General features: G+C 44.5%; 1 pseudogene; it reads right to left on the reverse strand.

Moving 5' to 3' along the window:
- Nucleotides 1-1575: 1575 nt before the first annotated feature.
- On the reverse strand, nt 1576-10515 carry LOC138488321 (polyubiquitin-like; annotated as a pseudogene).
- Between the last annotated feature and the right edge of the window lie 2852 nt (nt 10516-13367).

Below are 13367 nucleotides of genomic sequence, written 5' to 3' on the forward strand. Positions count from 1 at the left end.
GCATGAGTTATGGTTGGTTCCATAGCTTACCATAACTGGCAAACCTCTTCGGTTTTTAGATTTTGCGCTGCAAATATATCTTCACTTTAACACAGATTTATTAACTGAAAATATATAGATATATATTAGAAGCTGGTATGGAGTCTCTTCAGATATCCCATGCTTGCCTCTGCTGTCTCATGTTTTCACCTGTCAGCATGCTGCCCAGGTATAAATTATAAGTTGACTATTTTAACATGGTTTCTGTTGGATCCAGTTGCTCACATATTGGTCTTTGCACCTCTCCTGAATTGGTATCACAAAGGTTCCAGTGGTCAGTTTATTTTGAACACAACATGAAAGGTATAACAGGCCCTAAACAAAGATCTATATACACATATAACTCTACCGAACTTGCATTAACCTACTGAGCTATTATACTGGTTTTCACTGGTGCTGCATATCACCCATTTCCCGTGAGGAACTCCACATTCAGAAGTAGCAAGGCTGGATGACAGGATGGCATTTGATGCCACCGGCACCAAAGCTACCCATACAACTCATTGCATTATCACACCGAGGTGATGGTTTGAGTGTGTGTGCAGGGGCTCTCCAAGTCTTTCGGATAAATGGCAATTTGTTGATTTAGATTCACAACAAAACAAAATATATTAATAAAAATCCCAGTACACATAGAGCTCTGCAGAATTTGCATTTACCTACTCAGCTTTACTAATGTTGTTGAATTCACTGGCTTGCACAGTGCATATATATTTAACCTGTGCTCAATCTCCTTATCTAGATATTGGACGGAGCCTCTAAACACTGAGGTGACTCACAAACATCTGCTTTGTAGAATCATTTTTATCCCAAGCGAGTTCTGTGTTTTCCCTCATTCCTCTGATCACACCCTCCTTCCCTTTGCACCCTTCTTTCACTCCCTCCATGCAGATCTTCCTTTCAATGTTTTTACAAAAGCCAAGATTGTTGGGTTTGCCAGTGGTTGTTTATTGATGTAGTAGGAAGCCTTGCTAAAGCACAGACTCGGACTCTCATTTTACACTGAAATCTGGAAAATATAGCGACATCGATACAACAATTCTAGGAAAATCCAATGACAATAATGTATTGAAGATGGTATGCAGTGATGATATCGAATATAAAATAACAAATGAAATTACAACGAATACAAAAACAGCGAAAATAACTAATTTGGGAAAAACTAGAAATGGCGTTCGGAGTGAGAATAGTGGTTTTGGGGGTGGGGAAAAAGTATTAGTAAAGACAAATGGGGGATTTGGAGGGAAACACCCTCAAAAACAACGAAAAAGAAATTCGTTATCTTGGTATTAGTTGTTTTGTATTTGTGGAAATTTCATTCGTTGTTTTGGGATTCAATTAAATCACATGTAACCATTGAAGATGAGGATCCAACACACTTAAGGATCCACAAAATCTGCACAGTCAATATTATCAAATCTGCTTTGTTCCTCAGGTTGTAATGTGACATGGTGTGACCATCGTCCAATAGGTTGCCATTGTGAAACCATTGTCAATGTTGCAGGCAAAATTTTTCTTTGCATGGATTTCTGACTATACAGTCTCTATAGATTAATTTGGTTGAAATACACAAGTGAGCAACTCGCAAAGCCAACATAAGAGTGGATTAATTTGAGATACTGTAGTATGATAATGTCTTGCCATTTTCCAGCAGAGTGCCCTTGAAAATCATTGGCTCCGGGCCACTAGGAGTTCTGTCGTTTTGCAGGATTTTTCATCTATCGTGCCACTTAATTCCACACCTAGGGAGATCTTCTTGCTAGTGCGAGTTAACAGAAAGATCTGCAGCCTCCCCTTAGACGAAGAACAAGGTGAAGAGTAGACTCTTTCTGTATGTTGTAGTCTGATAATGTGCGTCCATCTTCTAGCTGCTTGCCCGCAAAGATCAGGCGCTGCTGGTCTGGGGGAATGCCTTCTTTGTCCTGGATCTTGCATTTCACATTCTCTATTGAGTCACTTGCTTCCACCTCTAGGGTGATTGTCTTCCCAGTGAGGGTTTTCACAAAGATCTGCATGCCTCCCCTCAGACGAAGAACGAGGTGAAGGGTGGACTCCTTCTGTATGTTATAGTCAGCCAAGGTGCGTCCATCTTCCAGTTGCTTGCCTGCAAAAATCAACCGCTGCTGGTCTGGAGGAATTCCTTCTTTGTCCTGGATTTTGCATTTTACATTCTCTATCGAGTCACTTGCTTCCACCTCCAGGGTGATGGTCTTCCCAGTGAGGGTTTTCACAAAGATCTGCATGCCTCCCCTCAGACGAAGAACGAGGTGAAGAGTGGACTCCTTCTGTATGTTATAGTCAGCCAAGGTGCGTCCATCTTCCAGTTGCTTGCCTGCAAAAATCAACCGCTGCTGGTCTGGAGGAATTCCTTCTTTGTCCTGGATTTTGCATTTTACATTCTCTATTGAGTCACTTGCTTCCACCTCCAGGGTGATGGTCTTCCCAGTGAGGGTTTTCACAAAGATCTGCATGCCTCCCCTCAGACGAAGAACGAGGTGAAGAGTGGACTCCTTCTGTATGTTGTAGTCAGCCAAGGTGCGTCCATCTTCCAGCTGCTTGCCTGCAAAAATCAGCCGCTGCTGGTCTGGAGGAATTCCTTCTTTGTCCTGGATTTTGCATTTTACATTCTCTATTGAGTCACTTGCTTCCACCTCCAGGGTGATGGTCTTACCAGTGAGGGTTTTCACAAAGATCTGCATGCCTCCCCTCAGACGAAGAACGAGGTGAAGAGTGGACTCCTTCTGTATGTTATAGTCAGCCAAGGTGCGTCCATCTTCCAGTTGCTTGCCTGCAAAAATCAACCGCTGCTGGTCTGGAGGAATTCCTTCTTTGTCCTGTATTTTGCATTTTACATTCTCTATCGAGTCACTTGCTTCCACCTCCAGGGTGATGGTCTTCCCCGTGAGGGTTTTCACAAAGATCTGCATGCCTCCCCTCAGACGAAGGACGAGGTGAAGAGTGGACTCCTTCTGTATGTTGTAGTCAGCCAAGGTGCGTCCATCTTCCAGCTGCTTGCCTGCAAATATCAACCGCTGCTGGTCTGGAGGAATTCCTTCTTTGTCCTGGATTTTGCATTTTACGTTCTCTATCGAGTCACTTGCTTCCACCTCCAGGGTGATGGTCTTACCCGTGAGGGTTTTCACAAAGATCTGCATGCCACCCCTCAAACGAAGAACGAGGTGAAGAGTGGACTCCTTCTGTATATTATAGTCAGCCAAGGTGCGTCCATCTTCCAGCTGCTTACCTGCGAAGATCAACCTCTGCTGGTCAGGAGGAATACCTTCTTTGTCCTGGATTTTGCATTTTACATTCTCTATTGAGTCACTTGCTTCCACTTCCAGGGTGATGGTCTTACCAGTGAGGGTCTTCACAAAAATCTGCATGCCTCCCCTCAGACGAAGAACAAGGTGAAGTGTGGACTCCTTCTGGATGTTGTAGTCTGAAAGTGTACGGCCATCTTCTAGCTGCTTGCCCGCAAAGATCAAGCGCTGCTGGTCTGGCGGAATTCCTTCTTTGTCTTGGATTTTGCATTTCACATTCTCTATCGAGTCACTTGCTTCCACCTCGAGGGTGATGGTCTTCCCAGTGAGGGTTTTCACAAAGATCTGCATTTCAATCTGCGAAGAGAAAAACAATCCTTTTAGTATAATATAGAGATTGAGGTCTCCAGCAACACAATTTCAGTTTGCTGAATTGTCCTTTAAACATATATTGCACAACCACAAAAACAGACTTCCTGTCTGTAGTCATGCTTTGTTATTAAAATAGTTTAGAAACAATTCTCTGACAAGATGTGTTCTTCTATAGCACTCCAGTGACCATTGCATTGCAACATATGTGTAGTCTATTTTTTCTACAGCTAGATGTCAAGTACTGCAAAGAATAAGAAGACAGGTGTTCCCAAGTCTGCACACTCGAGTGCCAATCCACTCCATGTTTCGAGGAAAAGCACACAAAGGGCATTTAAATAAATGCGACCACTGAGGTCTCCCTTGCTACCCCTGTGGTCTTCCTTGCTACCCCTAAAAGAAATGTAAAAAAATAAACCATGTCTTTTTGTTTATGCAAGCTCCTGCGCCATGTGGCTCTTTGCTTCTGGAGTGGCTGGTTTTTTGTTCAGGCCTCTTTAAAAATAAATTAACATGGTTCCTCAAATCTAACATTTTCAGCAGTGACCCTAAATAAGAAATAATAGCAATGCCAAATAATGTGTATTTCGGGAATTCTATAGAATGATTGCTAGACTCATTAAAGGTTTATTTCAGGCACACTTCAGGAGGGGGTGAGTCACTGATTTAGTCTGTTCTTGAACACCTCAACTCAGCCTTTCATCCTCCTCAGGTCAATAAATGAGTACCAACACAGGTTGGGTGATATTATATATATATTTTTTCTATATAAAGCACTTAAGCCTAAGTGCTATATAATAACACATCATTATAATTTGGCCATGGACGTCTGCTTGCATTCACAGTAATTTGGTGATATGGGCCTATACACACTGATCTTAACGATACATATGGCGATCCATTCTTGTATGAAATGTATATCACATTATAGTGATATCATAACTATATTTTTTGTAGTGTACTTCGGAACAATGCTATGTGATGCCACTTCCTGTTTTGTCAAGGAGTGAAAGGTCATGTTCCATCATTTCTCGCGATATCACTTCAGGGTGGGGTAAATTAAATCACTTCCTGTGATGCCATCAGAGGTCAAGGGTCATGTGATGTCACTTCCTCTACCTCTGGCATTTTGGTGAAATTACTTCTCTGAACAAAAGATGTGATGGCTGGAAGGTCTAGAATTAATCTTAACTTCTGGCATTGCTCTGTGCAACCCTGAAGACCATCGTTCTTTGCCTGCCAAGCCATTACAAAATGGGAAAGAGCATATGCGAATCAGGCTAGGTCCCACCCCAGGAGGGGCAGTCCAGCCCGAAACTCCTTGGTCACATCCCTTCTGCACAAGACCACAAGCATCCCCAAAACATTTTTCAGCCTCATTGAGCCTCATCAGTGAGGAGTAGTTGAGAGTTTTATCCAGAAAACCTGATGCCATTTTTACACTGATGTTGGAAGCAATGTCAAAGGCTTTTCTTCCAAATGTTAGTGTGTAACTTAGAATTCAAACCACTTAGAGGACAAAAACTCTGCAAACCAACACACTGGCCCCTATGGCATGTGGTTCTATGCATTTGGTATTTGTTCCCTGTGCACTATCAACACTTGTGACAAGGTGTCATACACGTTTGCCATGGGCATCCTGTGTTGGCCAGGGGTACCTATATCAATCTAGACTCTCCCACCAGCTGCGTCCTATCAGGGGTGGAGTGGGAAACAAAAGTGGCCCTGGAAATGATTTTCAAAGAGGCCCTTATTAGAAGTGCGAGCAAGCTCAATCTCTCAGACTAGGGCTTGATTTCGGAGGGTATGTGGAAGAGAGGTGGAACGACGAGGGCAGTGTGCATGGCAGACAGAGTAAGAGAAAGTAAGGGTACCCAGACAAAAGAGGCCCATGGTACAGAGGCCTACCATGATGTCTCCAGAGCTCCCTGTAGGACAGTCCACCAGTGCTTCCTATGGTTTCCCACCTCACCAGAAGTGTACATCCTCCTCAGACTCCACAACACCCATACACATATCTGAACTGGAGGGGCAGAGTCTCAACAGCATACATGAAAGGAGGGTAGAGAATGCACGCATTTCACTGGTGATATTTGTAGAAATGTGCAGCTCACCTTATTCTCAAAGGTGATGTGAGCATTTCAGGAGGGGATGTCAGTGGCGGGTAGATGCGGTGTCCAGCCATCTTCCATACATTATTGTCTGGAGCGTGTAATGTATGGCAGGCTCCCAGCAACCACTTGGTTGCCGGGAGCGCATTTCACTGAGACAGGCCATTAAGCGACCCATCTCAGTGAAATGACAAAATAAAAGCTTCTGTGACAGCCACGGTTTAACCCGCAGCTGTCACACTTCAAAAACAAAGCATGGCGCGGTCAGAAATGACACTACCATGATTTGCGCCTCCCCTTGAGCCTGTTTTAAAAGGCACATGTGACCATCATTTCTGTGCTTTTTACAGCCCATTTGAGAATTCAAGATGCACTTTCAAATGCCCAGACACGCCCTATTCTCTGCGCAAAGGGGGAAAAAAGGGCACCCGAATGAACGCATCCAAGATGCGCTTATTCAGATGCCCTTTGTGAACTGGGCAGACACTTTTTTTGGCGCAAGTGAAGAGATGCCCTGTCCCCATGTGTCATGTGTGTGTTTTTTTATTGCAATGAACGTAGATTATCAAATGGTTTCCAAGGAACAAGTCGACAAAGAAAGATTCAGAAACGTATAGCAGACAATTTATATAGTCCATGTAAAGAACCACAACCCAGATTCAGAACACCAACAAAACTAGCCAAAGCACATTATTTTATTTTTTTGACTATGTTTTACTTTTCCAGCCAAGGATGGGGGAGGAGAAGGCAAATAAATAGAAGTTTGCTCTAAATGCCCACATTTCCCCCACTAGATTTCCACATGAAGAAAAGAAGCGTGGGAGGCGAGGAGAAAAGCAGAGCATCACTCTGGGTTTGCGAGGACGGAAGAGAGATTGGGAGCAGTTAGGAAGAGGCCCATGGGTGCAAAACTGTTTCTGGGTGTCATCCCCGAAAAGGGGTTTAGCTGGAATAAGAGGATGTGGGGGATAACCCATTGACAAACATGGTGGTCGACATTTCAAATGACAAGTACAACAAACGGAATTTAATAAAACTGGTACTTAAAAATATGCCATTATCACAATAATATCAAGTTTTAATCTAGTGCTTCCGGCCACATGCCTCCTGCCTCTTGGCACTGCAATAGCTCTCATTATTACACAATTAATGGTACCCAATGTATTGCCTTGGGAAAGATGAAAAGGTGTCCACCTTCAGAAGGATTGCTGCCTCACTGTCCTTGCTTTGCCTCTTTTAATATTTCCTAATTTCAGAGGCTCTTTTGCATTGATCTAGCGAACTATAGGAAGGCAACCATCAGCCAGCGGCAAGGGCTATTGTGACCCCATTGGACAGGAAGGAGATGGGGTTTCTTCCTGGGTGGTACGGTACCAAAGTGACTTTGTAGAGTTCTGCTATATGATGCAGTCTTCTTTGTATGTGTATTTGGTCATAGCAAGTGGACCGCTTGCGTCTTTCCGAAGGTTCTTTACCAGTCATGGCATTTGCATGGTATGTTAGCAATGATGTTGAAGATTTGACACAAAAAGCTTGAGAAGTTTATTGTTGCTTGGTTTGTTTTTCAAGTGGAACATAAAAAAATGGCCCATATGATTCCATAATGTCACCTTATATTAACACGCAACAACAGTGTTCATTACATAAGCAATGCTTTCACAGCCAGAGCCATCCAGGGACCAACATCTGGTGCCACATTTTCAAGAGGACACCCCAAACGGTCCAGTAATGCTCCCCAGTTGTATGGCAGGGCAGGCTTGACATTCAAGGCCCAGGAGACTGTTGCCAGGTCAGGACATAGACGCTTGCCTTCGGAAAGGACCAATAAGCGTTCAATGTTCTTTTTGCATCAGGCCATATACATTCCCTCCTTCCTTTCTGCACACTCACAAGAATCGTTGAGTTTTGTGCGCTCACAGTTTCACACATTGGCCAGTGATGTGTAGGGTTCTGATCCGAAAGAGATTACAGGCATTGAATCCTTGAGGAATTTACCAGAAATAAATTAAAAGGTTGGGAGTGAGGGTACTGGATCCCAGTGGGCAAATGCTATTATGAGCTGCGGATCCGAGCAGAGACTGTGACACTTCTATCACCGTGGATCCCATAGTTGAATGTGGTCATTGGATCGCATATCATATTAACCAATGTGATACCAAAGGATGTTGTGTTTTTTAGACCCCAGATGAAATTATGAGCCATGAACATTTGCAGATATTGTATCCATTGGTCCCCCGATGATATTGGGACCTTTGGATCCCAGAGGACATTGTAGACATTGTTTTCAGATGATATTGTGGGTGGTGGATCCCACCAGAGAAAGTGAGAACTGGATTTCAAAGTAAATATGGGCAGATTACTACTTATGATATTGTATTGTGGGCCGTGGGCCCATGAGTGGATTGCGGACATTGGATCCCAAATGATATTAGGAGCTATTGATTTCTGACGAGAGTTTGGGCATTGGATTTCGGATGATATTGTGGGCTTTGGATCTTAGCGGAGATGGCATATTGGATTTCACAGTATGTCATGAGCAAAGGGCCCCTAAGATATTTTATTGTGAGTTGGTGGTCAAGCCCAGGATTTCCAGCTTTGGATCCTCAACTACTGCGTTATATTTGTATCCAGTGATATTAACGAAAACCATAACACTGAATCACATCGAAAGTGATTCAATCTTTTTTTTAAAGGCACAAACCAACAGTTTCCCCAAATATTCTAGGACTGGAGTTTGATTATATAATTGGACCAGTCCTAAAATATGGTTTTGGGGTGGAGCCACAATACTCTCACCTCATCAACCCCAATCATAATGTAGTCCAAGATAAGTTTTTTTTTTTTTACACAAAAGCATAAATACACTTCTGAACCCCTTGGATGAAAATGGTATAGCTATAGCTCAGGAGGGAACGGGTAAAGCTTAAGGCTAGGTATATTTAGTGAGGTCAAGAATCGTCCAGTAAATAGGAACACTCATTTGGCCCTGAAGCACCTATCTGCTTTTACATTGAGTACACAGCAAAAATAACTCTGCAAAAAATGTAGAACACTGAAAATAAAAAGGGAAAAATAAATTTTACTAAAAAAAAAACAAGGTCAAATTGCGGAAAGCAAAAGTACCCCAACTTTAGTAGTTAACATACAAAATCATAAAGTAGATCAGATCAAACAGAATAAACTCTTCAGTGGAGTAATTATGATTAAAACAGGTAAGTAGGGAAGAGGAGGGCCGGCCTGTGCTTGTGGGGAAGAAGGCGTCAATCCATTTTAAAAGTATACCTCCCAGGCTGGAAATACGAAAGTGAAACTATTGGGGTGATGGGGTTTTACATGGCACTGCTAAATTAAGGAGAAATTAAAAATACATTTTAAAAGCAAATACATACATTTTCATAGAATTTCCTTTTTACGAAACAAGTACAATAACAAATCTAATTATTTCAACTGTCTTCATTTAAAATATACTTTTTAACTGTTTACACTTCTTTAAATATAAAAAAAAAAGTTATTAAAAAAAAAAGTTATTTGCACCTCTGCGTTTTACAGTTTAGGTTTCTGATTCCAGAGGAATTATAACATAGAATCCTAAACTCTAAGGGGTAGATTTCTCTAACTTTTTTCGCACGCAAAATACAATGCTCCGCTCATCAATTGCGCCCATCCAGAAATGACCATTTGAGCGGGCGCATTATAGCTGAGGGATGCGCAATGCATGACACGGTCACGCCTACCTAACCCTGTCATGCCTCTTCTTGAACTGGGCGGGCGCAGCTGCGCCCCTTGCATTTCAATCCCTCAAACAAGGCTCAGTGTGGCATGTGATCCCAGCACACACACGGACGCTGGGAGCCTGTTATACATGAGTGCCAGGAGCACATGCCCAACACTAATACATACAAGGAGGCGGCCCAGCACATTATATGTGCTACAGCCCAGCTCCCCCTGAAATGCGCAGGCCACCTTTGTTAAAAGGGGGAAACCTTCACATTTCTTAAACTAACGCACATGAAGTGAATCTTCAGTGCTTTTTGTGTGTTTGGGACACTGTTCCTATGTGCCTTTGTCTAACCCACACTTGTGGTATCTGCTAACATGCAGTTTCATTCCCTGATAAACACAAGGGTTGAATAGATCAATTTGCACACATAGTTGGGTGGCTAAGATGACAGGTGCAAATTGAGCTTCTTGACGATACTACTCTCCGACCACCCTTAACCCAACCCCCTCCAGTGCATAACTGATATCCCTACAGAGCCTGCTGTGCTGTGGAAGCTGGGGGAGGGTCTACTGCACATGGTCAAGAGTAGCTCCAGGCTGTGTAGGTCTATAGGTAGTGGGAACATGATAGCCTCATCGTCCAATTTTACAGAGGGGCACACATTTTATGTTTAGCCACTGTAGTTCCTCACTTACCCTATCGCCTTACTAAGAGCAGTGAGTGAGGTCTTGCCATCGCCTCAGTACCACCACCTCTGAATGATGGTGAATAGAAAATAAATTCACCCCAACTCTCGGAACTAGAAAACCATGTTGCAGGGCAGCAGAAAAATCCCCAAACTGGTCACCCAACATCCTGGATGCTCAGAGGTTAATTCTTACCTCCTAGTGCACGCGATGGCGAAGCCTGGTCCTCCTACACGGATCTGATATCCTACTCCTGTATCTCCCGCAGACTGAGCCAGGGTTGCAGCTTAACGCTGCTCTTTTATTCCGTCGCTTCTTTTGCCTCCTCCCTTCCACAGTTTCAATGCATTCATTAAAATTGAAATTGCAGGGGCCTCGCCCTGACCTAGAAATACTCTCCTCCCTCCTCCGCGGATCTGGAATGTGGCTGGTGCAGTGTGTGGTGGACAGGCAGAAGAACAGGTAATGACTGGATTCGGTTTCATTGAATTAATTTCTGGGTGTGACTGATTAGTCTCTTGCTTTCCACCCTTCCTTTCCTTGCATGATGCGGATGTTGCACAACCTGCATTCAGCAGCAGGCAGAACCTGTCATGGCAAACAACAGTGCCCGTTGTAAAGTTCAGATGAGGAATAATGTTGGTTCCATGTTTGTCTACATTTTGAAACAAGCAAGAGGGAACTATGAAAAACAGTCAATGCAGAAAGTGCGTCACTGTTCCTGTTAAGACCTTCGTCCAACAGGCACAAGAAAAGGTCAATATTTAAGGGCAGTGTTCCGGGATAGATAGGGGTTTAGAGAGAGGGTCTTAGACCTTTGCGGTTTGTTCAAAGCAAATACATTTTTATTTTCTTAAAATACAAAAAAGGTTGCAGGCGCCCCTTTCTCGGAAGAACACGGCTCTCACCCATCTGCTTTTTGCTCACTGTACCTTTCACAGATGAGAAATACCCATTTGCATATCAGTCTTTGTCCCGCCCACATGGGCAGACCAGTACCAAAATGCTATGGCAATTCCCCTCTGAACAAGAGTACCAACAGCAACCCCATACAAGTGTTTCAGCCTTGTTGGGCCTCATCAGTGAGGTGGAGCTGTGCCTCTCTGAGCGCAGTGAGCAGGGAGTCCACGTCTGGTTGCCCCCAGGTAACTTAGGGCGACCAACCCCAAGCTCCTTCCAAAAATACAAAAAAGGTAGCAGGCGCTTGCTTAATGCAGGCCTCAGCGCCATTTCCCACCTGCAATGCCTCTTCCAAAAGTGTGATGGCTATTAGCAGCTGGGTGGTAAGGGCTTCTAGCTGCTGAAACTATGTGAGCTCCAGCATTTCGACTGCTTGTGGAGGCAACCAAGGACATAGCCGACGTCAGGGGAGTTGCTAGGTCTAGAAAAGACCCGGGGCTACGCTGATGTCAGAACTGTTGGGACTGGGGGCTAGCTAGTCTTTTGGCTGTAGCCCCTGAGATTCTATCCGGGGCTACAACCAAAAGATCAGGGGCTATAGCCCCCTTAGCCTCCCCCTAGCAACGCCCCTGGCCGACGTGCATGTGAAAGGAGGGGTATTGCGTTGAGTCCCTCTTTCATTTCAATGGCAATTGAAGGGGATGGAGGGGGAGCATGGATGGCAGCTGTATGATGGAAAATACGACAGGGCAGTGCAGAAGTCCGAGAAGATAAGGATGTGCAGGAGACGAGGGCAGGAGGTGGTGCGGTTGATGGAAGTGAATGGTGAGAGTGCAGAGGCAAAAAAAGTCAGAGTTTTGGGGACAAAGGCACCAGTAGACAGGAACGAACACAGGTTCATACCAATAGATTCAGCCTGCGCTCTCGTGCTTTTGATTGGCTGGATCCTTCCTGCTGGGTGCTAATATGGATTCCACAAAACACTGTTGTGATATCACGGCAAGTGGATGCAGCAGATTTCCTGCCTTCTATGGGTCTCCTGAGACCTGAAGGCAGAAGACAAATGCTCAGCAGCCCATCCTAATGTTTTTTCACCTACCCTAATAGTGCAGGAGCCGCAATTCTGACTGTGAGGAATTTGACATCCAAACGGGGAGAGCGCGCTAGCCTGTTTTTTTTTTTATTTTTTAATAATGAAAAGGAATGATGGGAAATCAGCCTCCAAGAAATGTGCGAGACCATTTTGCACACATTTCACCTGCTTCCCGCACAAAACCCATAGTCACATGTACTCCGGGAAGACACTAATCCTACAGGCGCCGTCTTCCCTCTTATATTCAGCTGGAATGTGACCGCCCTGGTACACCCAATCATCTCAAGGAGGGGGAAGGCGCCCCTTCCTCCAGCATGGGCAGCCTAATTTAAATATCAAGGGCCCCATGAATCTGCATTTCCTTGGCTGATGGCATTGCATACTAACAAGATAATTGAAGCAAGCCTGCTGAGTGGGCTTGGTTGCTGAAGAGTGAGACAACAGGAAGGCGGGACTAATACCCCTCTGGTATGCAATGTGTCAACTTGAAGCTAGTTCCCACTCCTCTGTATGAAAGGCAGAAAATGGCCTGTCTGTGTCCAGCAGTTACCGCAGGTGCCCCTGCAGAGCGGACCCTTTTAGAGGGGAGGAGTATGTGGTTTGGGGGAGACAGGAAGTCTGCTCCGAGCACGAACTTCAAGGGAACCCTGCACTTTAATCAAATCAAGATTCACAGAGGGCTCAGTTAACCAGAGAGACACTTTGATCTACAACAGACAGGGAGATGGGTGGGATTTAGGTATATTTTGTTACCCCCTTGTCTGTCCTGTTGCAGAGCACTCTGGTCTTGACCGCATGCATAACAGAATATTGTTGGTGAGGACCCAGGATTGGTTCATTAAGGTGGGTTTAGCCTGCACCAATCACTGGGGCCCATTTGGCTTTAAAAGCGGGCTGAACCCCTCACTTAGCAGATCATCTGAAGACTTCAAAAAGAGTAAGAAAAATGACTCATTTGGGCCCGAGCTGAAGGTACAGTCTACCTTACATATTCCACCAATGAAGGAAAGCCAGGAGTTCCAAGAGGGAAACACGATCCCTCCCCTAAACATCTCCCAGAGAACAGAGGGCGATACCGGACTCAGAGGACTGGTCCAGCAGCTCCAGAACCGGTACCCAGCCAGCACACAGAGTGCCCTGCTAGGTTCTGCCAGCAAGCTTCCTAGGTGGGAAGTGCCGGAGACTATC

This window comes from Ambystoma mexicanum, chromosome 9, assembly GCF_040938575.1.
Source record: "Ambystoma mexicanum isolate Mex_15411 chromosome 9, UKY_AmexF1_1, whole genome shotgun sequence".
Taxonomy (NCBI): domain Eukaryota; kingdom Metazoa; phylum Chordata; class Amphibia; order Caudata; family Ambystomatidae; genus Ambystoma; species Ambystoma mexicanum.